Source organism: Myotis daubentonii, chromosome 2 (assembly GCF_963259705.1).
Source record: "Myotis daubentonii chromosome 2, mMyoDau2.1, whole genome shotgun sequence".
Classification (NCBI taxonomy): Eukaryota; Metazoa; Chordata; class Mammalia; order Chiroptera; family Vespertilionidae; genus Myotis; species Myotis daubentonii.
This window is the reverse complement of record NC_081841.1, coordinates 119,969,680-119,983,003: the sequence shown is the minus strand read 5'-3', so window position 1 is coordinate 119,983,003 and position 13,324 is coordinate 119,969,680. Positions and strand designations below refer to the sequence as shown.

The window sequence follows — 13,324 nt, the reverse complement described above, 5'->3', positions numbered from 1 at the left end:
GGACAACATGAAGCATAATAACATCTGTGCCATAAGGGTACCAGAAGGAGAAAAGAGAGAGTAAAAGATCAAGAACATATTTGAAGAAATAATTACTGAAAACTTCCCTAAATTAGTGAAGGAAAAAGACATACAAGTCCAAGAAGAGCAGAGAGTGAAAAATAAGATGAATTCAAAGAGGCCACAACATAACACATCATTATTAAAATGGCAGAAGTTAAAGACAAAGAGATAGTCTTAAATGCCATAAGAGAAAGGCAGTCAGTTACCTACAAGGGTGCTCCCATAAGGCTGACTTCTCAAAAGAAACATTTAGAGCCAGAGGGGATTGGCATGAAATATTCAAAGTGATGAAAAGTGAAGACCTACAACCAAACCTACTTTACCCAGCAAAGCTATCCTTTAACCCTTTGTATGCCGTAAGAGTCTATAGATACAAGTGGTGGACCTTCCCCACATGCCATGCACATCTATAGCCACAAACCTCACATATCAACTCCGGTTGCCCAATTTTAAAATCAGACTTGTTAGTGACATCTCTGGGTCTGTAAAGAAAATTATGGTAACTTAAATTTGTAAATATTCCAGGGCATATGAAGAAATTCCAATATCGATATATAGGGCAGCCATTCAGACACACAAGAGATAAACACTGCAACACTTGAGATTTTTTTTGTTCATTGTGACACTTGATATTTGCTTGTGTTATCATGAATTTCACGCCTATAATGGTAAACATGGTGTGCATTCTTAATTATTTTTTTACAGATTTCATCTTTGGAGCATCAACAAAATTTAGTGTTTTTGAGGCTTTTCATGTCAATCATTTATTTTTTTTCACACTCACTTTTTTGATATTTCCATAGAATTGAAAATCATCATTATTTTACTATTGAATTTATCATTGTAATATATCATATTGGGCAGATAAAATTCAATCTCCATAAATGGCATCAGATGAAGAAATATTCAAACCAAGCACCTTACAAGAAGAAGAAGGTGACATCTTTTATTGGCTTCCATTTTGGTCGCATGGCAGTTAACTGGTTAAAAAAAAGAAATAAAGAACTTCCCAGTGAAGAAAAAGATACAGGAATTTGTTACCACCAACCAGTTTTACAAGAAATGTTAAAGGGCTTGCTTTAAGAAAAAGAAGAAGCCTTAGCCGGTTTGGCTCAGAGGATAGAGCATCGGCTCTCAGACTAAAGGGTCCTGGGTTTGATTTCGGTCAGAGATGCAAAGTCTTTTGAAGGCTTGATACCAGCAAGTGGAAAGCAACCAACATATGTGAGATGTCACTGTTTCTATCTCTGTCTCTCCCACTTCCTTCCACTCTCTGAAAATCAATGGAAAAATATCCGCGGGTGAGGATTAACAGAAAAAAAAAAGAAAAGAAAAGAAAAGAAAATGAAGGAGGAGAAGAGGAAGAGGAAGGAAACAAAACAGAAGAACATTGTTTCAAAAATAAAATGGAAATAAATACGTGTCAATAAACATTTTAAATGTAAGCAACTTAAATTCTCCAATCAAAAGACATAAGGTAGCTGAATGGATAAGAAAACAAGACCCACCGTGGCCAGTGTGACTCAATTGGTGGAGTGATGTCCCATACACTGAGAGGTCACTGGTTCAATTCCCGGTTGGAACACATTCCCTGGGGTTGTGGGCTAGGTTCCCTGTGGGGGCCTGGAGAGGCGGCTGATTGATGTTTCTCTCTCTCTCCCTCTCCCTTCCTCTCTCTCTAAAGTCAATAAAAACATATTTAAAAAAAGAAAACAAGACCCATGTATATGCTGTCTTAAGAGACCCACCTCACAATGAAAGATGCACACAGAGTAAAAATGAACGTATGGAAAAAGAAATTTCATGCAAATGGAAAGGAGAAAGGGCTGGAGTAGCAATACTTATATCTGACAAAATAGACTTTAAAACAAAGAATATAGTAAGAGACAAAGAAAGACATTACATAATAATAAAGGAAGCAACCCAACAAAAGCCATAACTCTTATAAACATTTATGTACACAACACAAGATCATCTAAATATGCCAAGCATATCTTGATGGATATAAGGGAGAGATTGACAGTAATACAGTTACAGTAGGGGATTTTAACACCCAATTGATATCAATTAATAGATAGCTCTTCCAGACAGAAAATCAATAAGTAGACAGCAGCTTTAAATGACACACTAGATCAAAAGGATTAAATTGATATCTTAGAGCATTCCATCCCAAAGCAGAAGCATATACATTGTTTTCAAGTACCCATGGAATGTTTTCTAGTATAGAACACATGTTAGGACACAAAACAAGTCCCAATAAATTTAAGAAGATTGAAATCATATCAAAAAGATTGAAATCATATCCAGAATCTTCTCTGACCATAATGCTATGAAACTTAAAATCAATCACAAGAAGAAGACTGAAAAACACACAAAGACATGGAGGCTAAATAGCATCTTACTAAATGAATGGGTTAATAAGATCAAGGAAGAAATCAAAAGATACTTTGAAACAAATGAAAATGAGAAACAATAACCCCAAATCCCTGGGACACAGGGAAAGCAATATTAAGAGGGAAATTAATAGCATTACAGGTCTATCTCAAGAAACAAGAAAGAGCTCAAATAAACATCTAACTTTACAGTTAAGGGAACTTGAAAGCAACAACAAATGAAGTCCAGAGTGAGTAGAAAGAAAATAATAAAAATCAGAGCAGAAATAAATAAGAGTTTAATAAAGTAATACAAAAGATCAGTGAGCATTGAAAAGATAAATAAGATTGACAAACATTTGACCAGACTCATCAAGAAAAAAAGAGAGAGGACCCAAATAAATAAAATCAGAAATGAAAGAGAAGTAACAACTGACACCTAAGAAATGTAAAGGAATATAAAAAAAATATTACAAACAACTATATACTAACAAATTTGTAAATCTGGACAAAGTGGATACATTACTACACTGCAGTAAAAAAGAAGGAATTCTTACCATTTGCAACAGCATGGATGGAACTGGATAGCATTATGCTAAGCAAAATAAGCCAGTCAGAGAAAGATAAATATCACATGATCTCACTTATTTGTGGAATATAATGAACAACATAAATTGATGAACAAAAACAGATCCAGAAACAGAGAAGCATCTATCAGACCTTAAAACCTCAGAGGGAAGGTAGGGGAGGGTGGGGGTAAGGGGAAGAGATCAACCGAAGGACTTATATGCATGCATATGAGCCTAACCAATGGACACAGACACCAGGGGGGTGAGGGCATGAGTGGGAAGGTAGGGAGGGGGGATGGGGGGATAAGGACACATATGTAATACCTTAATCAATAAAGAAAAAAAAAAAGATCATACACCATGATCAAGTGGGATTTATTCTGTGGACGCAAGTTGGTTTAATATCTGCAAAATAATAAATGTTATGCATTCCATAAATAAAACAAAAGATAAAAACCACATGATAATATCAATAGATGCAGAAAAAGTGTTTGATAAAATTCAGCACCTATTCATGATCACTCTCAGCAAAGTGGGAATAGAGGGAACATACCTCTACATAATAAAGTCCATATATGAAAAACACATAGTCAACATCATATTCAGTAAGCAAAAATACAAGTGTTCTCCTTAATATTGGGAATGAGACAGGGATGTCAGCATTCACCACTCTTATTCGACATAGCACTGGAAGTCCTAGCCACAGCAATCAGATAAGAAGAAGAAATAAGAGACATCCAAATTGTAAAGGAAGAAGTAAAACTGTCATTATTTGCAGATGATATAATACTGTATATAGAGAACCCTAAATATTCCATCAAAAACCTACTAGAACTGATAAATGAATTCAGGAAACTAGCAGAATACAAAATAAATATCCAGAAATCAGTTGCATTTTTATACACCAATAATGAACTATCAGAAAGAAAAACTAAGAAAATATTCCCATTCAAAATTGCTTCAAAAATTAGAATAAAATACCTAGGAATAGAGCTAACCGGAATGTAAAAGTCCTATACTCAGGAAATTATAAAATACTGAAGAAAGAAATTGACGAAGATATAAATAAGTGGAAGCATATACCACATTCATGGGTAGAAAAAAATAACATCAATAAAATGTCCATTCTACCCAAAGAAATCTACAGATTCAACAAAATTTCTATCAAGATACCAATGGAGTATTTCACAGAACTAGAGCAAATATACCAAAATTTATATGGAATCACAAAAGACCCCAAATAGCAACAGTGATCTTGAGAAAGAAGAAAAAAAGTTGGAGGAATCATGCTACTTAATATCAAACTATACTACAAGGCCATAGTAATCAAAAGAACATGATACTGGCCTAAAAACAGACATATAGATTAATGGAACAGAACAGAGATCAGAGAAATAAACCCATGTTTTTATATTCAATAAATAAAGCAAAAAAACATACAATGGGTTAAAGATAGTCTATTCAACAAATAGTGTTGTGAAAATTAGACAGATACATGCAAAATGAAACTAAACCACCTTCTTATACTGCACATAAAAATAAAATAAAAATGGATTAAAGTCTTTAATGTTGACTCAAAATCATAAAAATCCTAGAAGAGAGCATAGGCGGTAAATTAACAGACATTTTTCTTAGCAATATTTTCTCTGATATTTCTTCTTGGGTAAGGGGAACAAAAGAAAAAATAAACAAATGGGACCACATCAAACTAAAAAGATTTTGCCCAGCAAAGGAAACTATCAACAAAATGAAAAGACAACCCACTAAATGGAAGGACATATTCCCCAATGACACCTCTGAAAAAGGGCTATCTCCAAAATTTATTAAGAAGTTAAGCAACTCAACCCCAAAAAAACAAACAAACAATCCGATTTAAAAATGAGCAAAGAAACTGAATAGACACTTCTCCAAAGATGACATACAGATGGTCAATTGATATAAGAAAAATGCTCAATTTAGCAATAGTCATCAGAGAAATGCAACTTAAAACCACAATGAGATATTGCCTCACACTGTCAGAGTGGCTATCATCAGTAAATACAAAAAACAAGTGTTGGCAAGGATGTGGAGAAAAGGGAAGCCTTGTGCACTGTTGGTGGGAATAAACATTGGTGCAGCCACTGTGGAAAGCAGTATGGAGTTATCTGAAAAAATTAAAAATGGAACTGCCTATGACCCTGGGATTCCACTTCTGGAAAAATATCCAAAGAAACCCAAAACATTAATTTGAAAGAGTTTATGCATCCCTATGCTCATTGCAGCATTATTTAAAATAACCAAGATTTAGAAGCAGCCCAAGTGTCCATCATTAGATGGGTGTATAAAAAAGCTGTGGTACATTTACACAATAGAATACTACTCAGCCTTAAAGGGAAGAAAATTTTACCCTTTGCAAATAGCATGGGTGAACCTGGAGAACATTATGTTAAGTGAAATAAGTCAGTCAGAGAAAGACAAATACCACATGATCTTACTCATATGTTGAATTTAATGAACAAACTGAACTACCAAGCAAAATATAGACAGACTCATAGATACAGAGCAGGCAGACAGCTCTAGTGGTGGTGGTGGTGGAGTGTTAGGTGGGATTGAGCAAAAAGAAAACAAAAGAGAAAGAATTCATGGACAGGGACAACAGTTTAGTGACTTCAGGGGGGAGGTGGGTGGGTGGAGGTAGAAAAGGGTACGGGGGAATAAATGGTGATGAAAAAAATAAAATAAAGAAAAAAATCATAGTACTATATACCAAAAAAGTGAATAACATGAAATAAATGATATTAAGTCCTTAATGAAAGAAGGAATGATTAGTGGAACAGATGGATGCAGACCAGCCAAGGCAATACACTACACTTATACTTCTTGTCTTCTCCCTGATGGAATTATAGAGCCTTGAAGAAGGGCCTTCAGTATATGTTGAGCAAAGTAACTTACATATTATTGTACTAAATAATTTTTGGAGAAATATTGTTTCTTCTTTATTTCCTCAACTTCTAACCACATTCAGATAGCAGAATTTTTTCTAAATACTTATGAAAAATGATCATTCAATTTTTGCTTTGACATTTCCAATGACTGTAAGCTACCTGTAATAAAGGACACTTAATTTTTAAGCAGTGTACTTGTTAGAAAGTTTTCGTTACTTCAACCTCAAATCTCTCACCCATGAATGTCTTCTCTTTAGCTTGAGGTCAGTGCTCTCAAATATAGCACAAAAAAGTTTCCCATCTTCCATTTGGCAGTCTTTCATGTATTTGATGAGCATCACCATCCTCTACTTTCTCCATCCCTTTTCTGGGCTAAACTCCAGGCCCCTGATTTGATGTGTTCCCTCACCAGAGAGGTAATATGGTGTGAGCAGGCAGTGGAATCTCTTGATGGCGACACTCTTTTGGTGAAAAGAGTGTAAGGGCACATTAATATCTTTAGTAGCCATGTCACACTGAGATTCACACAGAACTTATGTTCAACCACTAACCTTTGACTTCAGGTCAAGTTTTATCACTACTGTTTTTCTGCAATGATAATTAAAACAACTACACTTAAGCTATTAGTCCACACAGGTTTATGTTTATTTCTTGTTAAATTTTATCTTGCTGATTTTGGACGTTTACAGAAATAAATATATTTTTGGATCTTAATACTGTCATTTGATGTAATGTACATTACACCTTCACTTCAGATCACTGGTAATGCTGATTAGGGCAGGGCTAGTGACAGACTCCTGTGATACCCATGACCCCCTTCTTTTGAGTAATACCTAATCCATTCGTTAATCAACTCTGGTGACTCAAGTTCATAGTATAGTGGACTGACTACAAATCTACTCAACTATGTTTTTGTATATGGCCTCTAGACACAGTTGTGGCACTTGCCTTTTTACCAGTGTAGTTAGCTATCCTATTCCAAAATGGATTTATTTTGGGATTATGAGATGTGATTAATGCAGAAGGAAATTGGCTGTTTTGTGAGCGCAACATTGGCTTGAACTGGAAATTAAGAGCTGGAGCACAAGCTATGGTCATCACTTGTGGAAAACAGAGTACAATCAATTTAGTAAAAATAAGGGTCTTGAACTATGCATGCTATTTTTGATGAGCAACTAGGAGCAGGCATAGAATTTTTAAAAGAAAATTTCTGACCAAGAGAAGGCTTCTGAACATAAACTTTTAGATTTCAAGAAAATCACTGTGTATTTCTGGAACCTAACAAAAACTAGTTATATAAGTTATATTTTTGACAGTAAAGACTTTAATTTACCTGAGGAAGTGGTATCTGCATATACATTTGAAAAAGACCCCTTACCCCCAGCTCCCAGGGAGAAATACAAGCTACAACTGATGATTTTTGCTGCCAAGGCTACAAGCTTGCCATCTAGTGGTGACTCATGTAAAATTAAGGCAGTTGATATTAGTAAGATAGTTTATTTCTTTATTGTTTGTTTTGAAAGAAGCAAAAGATTCCTCATAGCCATAAATTACCATTGCATGCACACACACACACACACACACACACGAACACACATACACACACCATGATCCCATGCTTAAGTGAAGCTGGAGAAATAATGCTCTTTCTCTTCCCCCTCAGTGAGGTTTAGATGAAAGCAAATGTGAGTCTTCAATGTAAGATGAGTTGAGAAATGACTTGGATGTGTCATGTTGGGTCTGTCCTCTATTCTGAGAGAAGTATCCCTGATTCACTCTCTTGTCTAATCTCATCCACTCTCTAATCCACTCGTTACTCATCCATACAATTATTGAACATCAGGCCTGACAATTCAAAATGAACCACATACAATCTTTGACATAAAAAAAATTGTATAAAAAAACTTAGTGCCCTGGCCAAGAGGCTCAGTTAGTTGGAGTGTCATCCTGTACACCAAAAGTCTGCAGGTTCGATTCCAGGTCAGGGTGCATACCTCGGTTGTGGGTTCCATCCCTGGTCAGGGTGTATGCAGGGGCAGTCTCTCTCTCTCTCTCTCTCCCTCTCTCAACGAGCATGTCTTTAGGTAAGGATAACAAAAAAAAAAAACCTTAATAATGCTCAACAATAAAATTGTTAAATATATTGATACTAGCGGCCCATACACAAAAATTTGTGCACTTGGGGGGTCCCTCAGCCCAGCCTGTACCCTCTCACAGTCTGGGACCCCTTTGGGGATGACCACCTGCTGGCTTAAGCCCGCTCCCCGGGGGATTGGGCCTAAGCTGGCAGTCAGACATCCCTCTGGCAGCCCGGCAGCCCTCGGGGGATGTCCACTTGCCAGTGGGGAGCAGGCCTAAGCTGTAGTCGGACATCCTTAGCACTGCTGAGGAGGCGGGAGAGTCTCCCACCACCACCGCTGTACTGGCAGCCATCAGCCTGGCTTGTGGCTGAGCAGAGCTCCCCCTGTGGGAGTGCACTGACCACCAAGGGGGAGCTCCTGCATTGAGCATCTGCATTGGTCAATGTGTGTCATAGTGACCAGTCATTCCCAGTCATTCTGCTGTTAGGGTCAATTTGTATATTACCCTCTTATTATATAGGAGTACCTGACCAGCCTGGGTGAGGGGCTGATGGCTGTTTGCAGGTTGGCCACAACCCCTTCAGGGTAGGGGTTTCCCCTGGGATGCCTGGCCAGCCTGGGTGAGAGGCTGATGGCTGTTTGCAGGCTGGCCACAGCACCTTCAGTGTGGGTGTCCCCACTGGGGTGCCTGGCCAGCCTGGTGAGTGTCTGATGGCTGTTTGCAGGCTGGCCACAGCCCCTTCAGGGTGGGGGTCCCCGCTCGTGTGCCTGGCCAGCCTGGGTGAGGGGCTGATGGCTGTTTGCAGGCTGGCCAAGCCCCCAAGCAAGGACCCTCTCCCCATGAGGGTGTGGCCAGCATAGGTGAGTGGCTGATGGCTGTTTGCAGGCTGGCCGAGCCCCCAGGCGGGGACCCTCACCCCATGAGGGTGTGGCCATCCTGGGTGAGGGGCTGATGGCTGTTTGCAGGCTGGCCACTGCCCCCAGACCCCCACGCTCCCAGTGGAGACTGGCTGGAAGCAGGTATCTGGGATTTATTTGTCTTCTATAATTGAAGCTTTGTTACCATGAGCAGAGGCCATAGCCGGCTCAGGGCAGGTGGGAAGCTTGGCTTCCTCCATTGCCTGGGCAACCACGCCTCCTGCTTGTTCCAGCTCCGTGGCTGCCGGCTGCCATCTTGGTTGAGTTAATTTGCATATAGTCACTCTGATTGGCTGGTGGGCGTGGCTTAGGGCATAGAGAAGGTACGGTCAATTAGCATGTTTGTCTTTTATTGTTGTAGATTGCTTCAGTTACCAATTTTCACCTGTGATGTGGCTGGAAATGCCCTAGCTGGTTTGGCTCAATGGATAGAGCGTTGGCCTACAGACTGAAGGGTCCTGGATTCAATTCCAGTCAAGGGCACATGCCAAAGTTGGGGGCTCCATCCCCAGTGGGGGGGGTGTGCAGGAAGCAGCCAATCAATGATTCTCTCTCATCACTGATGTTCCTCTCTCTCTCTCTCTCTCTCTCTCTCTCTCTCTCTCTCTCTCTCTCTCTTTCTTCCTCTCTGAAATCAATAAAATATATTTTTAAAAAATGTGGCTGGAAACATCCCTACAAATCAAATCATATGTTCTCATTAAAATGATTTGAGCTGACCAAATACTTAGACTTGAACAAATCATTTCTATGAGCACAATAGATTCTTAAGGCAAAGCTACAACATTTTTAACACATTGTATGCGGGAAACGTATTTATATGTTTTATGTTGACTCGTAGTAGAGCGCGGGACACGTATTAATATGTTTTTTATAGACTAGCAGTAGAATGCGGGTAACATATAAATACGTTTATTTTTATACTTTTTATTGCTCTAAAGGGATGCTAACATGCAGATATACGAATTCCAAAGGACAAAATGTGGGTCTCTAACACATACAATGGTGAATTATATATGTATTTCCAGGTATAACGGTAATCTATTCAACTACGTAGAGTCATCCCTTCACACAATTCTCTGCCTCACCACGCATTCAGTGCGATTCTAAGAAAAATAATTCAGTATACATTTTATAGTAAATCACAAAAACTTTCATTGAAAAAACTATGTAAAACTAAAGTTATCGTAATTTTACTGAACGTTGCCATTTGTGCAAAAAATTAGCAAAAATGGCCCACGCCACCTGTTAGCACACGATAAAAACTACCCGCAAACAATGTGTTAAATTGTTCTATAAGAATCAAAAATAAAATTTCTAAATTTCTGTCTATACAATGATACTACATAAAATGAAATCTATAACTGAATTAACATTTATAAATAACAATTTGCTAGTTATAACAAGCACTTAACTAGCAAAAATCTTGTTAGTAGTCTAAAAATTTGGAAGTTTTTTTAGGTCTCTGAATAAAACAGCAATGAAAAGTATGCAAAAATAAAATTAAAAAAAAAAGTATGCAGTGAGATCTTTTTACTTTTTGGTAAATTTCCCTGTAATAAGAAAATGGATTTAAAATCTTTACATTGAAGTTATTATAGCATTTTTCAAAAATAGTCTTTAGCTCTACATTTTGCCATGAAATAGCAAATCCATGCTTGGTAAATAATGAAATTTTTAAAACAATGTCAATAAAGATAAAATATAATGTTTACACTATACAATTTTATTGTTAAAATTTTATTTTAAGGGTAATTTACTTTTATTAGAAATAAAAGGAGAATAAAAAGAAAGGGAACTTATAGTTAGTTATGTGTTATCTCTTTATTTTAATAAAATCCCCTTGAAGGGAGCTCAAAGGAGTTAAGTAACTTGTTCAAGGTCATCAGACAAGCCAGAGGAAGAGTGATGCATTTGGTTTTGAAATTTTTTCCATCTGACTATAAATCCTGAGTATGTGAATGTGTGCCTCCCATGATGGTTCTCTCTTTTCCACATAAAGGTAAACAAATGTGAAATTAATAGAAGTCTCAAGTGCAATTAGTTATGTTATCCTAATTTTGTTAAACTTATTCTATATTTCTATCTATTTTATCCCATAATAGATTTATCACTGCAAACCTCACCAACCCTTAACACTCTCCTATAGTAAGAAATTATTATTGTGTAGAAGCAGAATTGCTTTAGTTTCTCATACATATGTATTTTAAACCTAGATTATGAATTACTACAATGGCGTGAGTGTGTGTGTATATATATATGTATACCTGGTATACATGCACACATGTACATATATATTTTACATTCTTAAATTAGGAACCAAAAACAGAGAGAACCTTTTTCCTTTTTGAGTAATTTGAAATATATTGAAATGAGCACAATATTTAACAACTCTTCTGTAAATTTTAATTTTAGTAAAAGAACACTTCTATATAATCATTTTTGGCATTTAAGAAACAGATAACACTCTGGTGAAAAGCAAAATTGACCTGCAAAAGGGGGAAGGGAATTGAAGCTTTAATTTTCAATCACTGACTTTTCAGAGCTTAGAGAAGTTTTTAAACAAAGGCCCAGTTTTAAGTCTATTCCCTTGGGACCATCCCACATAATTCAGGAATAATTAATGCAGATGGAAAGAAAGTGGCTGCAGTTTACAGAGGCAGTTATGCAGAGGCGAATGTTTAAGCCACTGCAGCCATGTGGAATCTGAGGTGCAACTAAGTCAAATCTACATCATTTGATCTCAGCTGCCTTTATTAGTCAGTGGCTACAAGATTGCTAACATAATTGCAATGAACTACTGGCTTGTGTATTTATTTCTTGAATTTTTCCTAATTGGATGTCACCTCCATGAAGGCATATGCCCATCTTCCCTGACACAAAACCAAGCACATAGCTAGCCTGACATAAACCACTCTGTCCATTCCTAGCTTTATGTAGTCTAGCAGTTAAAGCTTGGGCTTTAGAAAGGGGCAGAACCAGGTTAAGATACTGGCACTCCACTTATGAGTTGTTATGGTCTTTGGCAGTCTTTGAACTCCTAAGCACTCAGCTTCCTTACCTGTGAAATGGTATAGTAATCGAATTTACCCCCATATGGTTCTTGAGAGAATTCAATGAAATAATGAATATAAAGCCCTTAGCACAAGATGTACACATAGATAGTTCTCAATCACAACAGATCTTATCAGACTTTATTGTATAGCAAGTGTTGGGGTGCTCATCTGCTTTTAAATTTTGTTGATATTAATCATCAGGCAGAGCCTGCTGCAAGGCACATCTGCACCCTGTTACCAGTAACCATATTTTGATTTGGTAGGTTGCAAGAAGGCTCAGAATTTTTCTTTATTTGTTTTTTTTGTTTGTTTGTTTGTTTTTAACCCTCACTTGAGAGTGGAAGAGAGTAGGGAAGAGGGATAGAGAGGGAGAGAAAGAGAGATAAAGAGAGAGAGAGAGAGAGAGAGAGAGAGAGAGAGAGAGAGAGAGAGAGACATTGACATGAGAGAGACACATTGTTTGGTTGCCTCCTACTCACACCCCTGACCAGGGATCGGGGGTTGAACCTGCAACCAAGGTATGTGCCCTTGATAGGGAATTTAACCTGAGACCCTTAGGTCTACAAGCCAACTAACCACTGAGCCAAACCGACCAGGACAAAAATGTGCATTTTTAACAGGCACCTGGGAGTAATTCTGATGTAGGGGTCTTTAGACCACCCTTGGAGAAGCACTGTTTTAGAAAGAGAATCCTCAATTTCCAGATTTCTGAAGAGATAGGCAAGTTAATCCTATATAATAAAGAGGTAATATGCAAATTAACCCTCATGTCCTCACAAGATGGCTGCCTACAACCAGGCTGGCAGGGGGTGAGTGAGGGATGACCAAACGACTCAACAATAGGCTGCATGGGGCAACCAGGCCAGCAGGGGGGAAAGTTGGGGGCAACCAGGCAGGCAGGCAGGTGAGCAATTAGGAACCAGCAGTCCAGGATTGTGAGAGGGATGTCCGACTGCCGGTTTAGGCCCAATCCCCGGGATCGGGCCTAGACTGTCAGTCGGACATCCCCTAAGGGGTTCCGGTTTGGAGAGGGTGCAGGCTGGGCTGAGGGGACAAACCCCACCGCCCATGCACTAATTTTGTACACCGGGCCTCTAGCAGTCACATAATACTTTGACTCTCAGGGTTGGATAATGGAAGTAGAGGAGGAACTACCATCTTGGGGGAGGGGATGATTGAATGGATTCATTAAAATTCCAGCCTGAATAGCCCACAAATTTTGTTATTCCCATATTCACCAGAGGCAGCTCTCTGATGTCCAGTCTGTCTTCTCAATTCTTTCCAACACTTTCCCTTAACAACAGACCCTGAAAGAGTGTTCATTTGCTTGCATGGGGAACT

The 13,324-nt window shown here is 38.2% G+C and overlaps 1 protein-coding gene across 5 annotated transcripts in view; it reads right to left on the bottom strand.

Annotated features, from left to right (window-relative positions):
* DCLK1 (doublecortin like kinase 1) overlaps positions 1 to 13,324 on the bottom strand; it is a 574,006-nt gene that overhangs the window by 58,305 nt on the left and 502,377 nt on the right. The gene's annotated exons all lie outside the window — the stretch shown is intronic.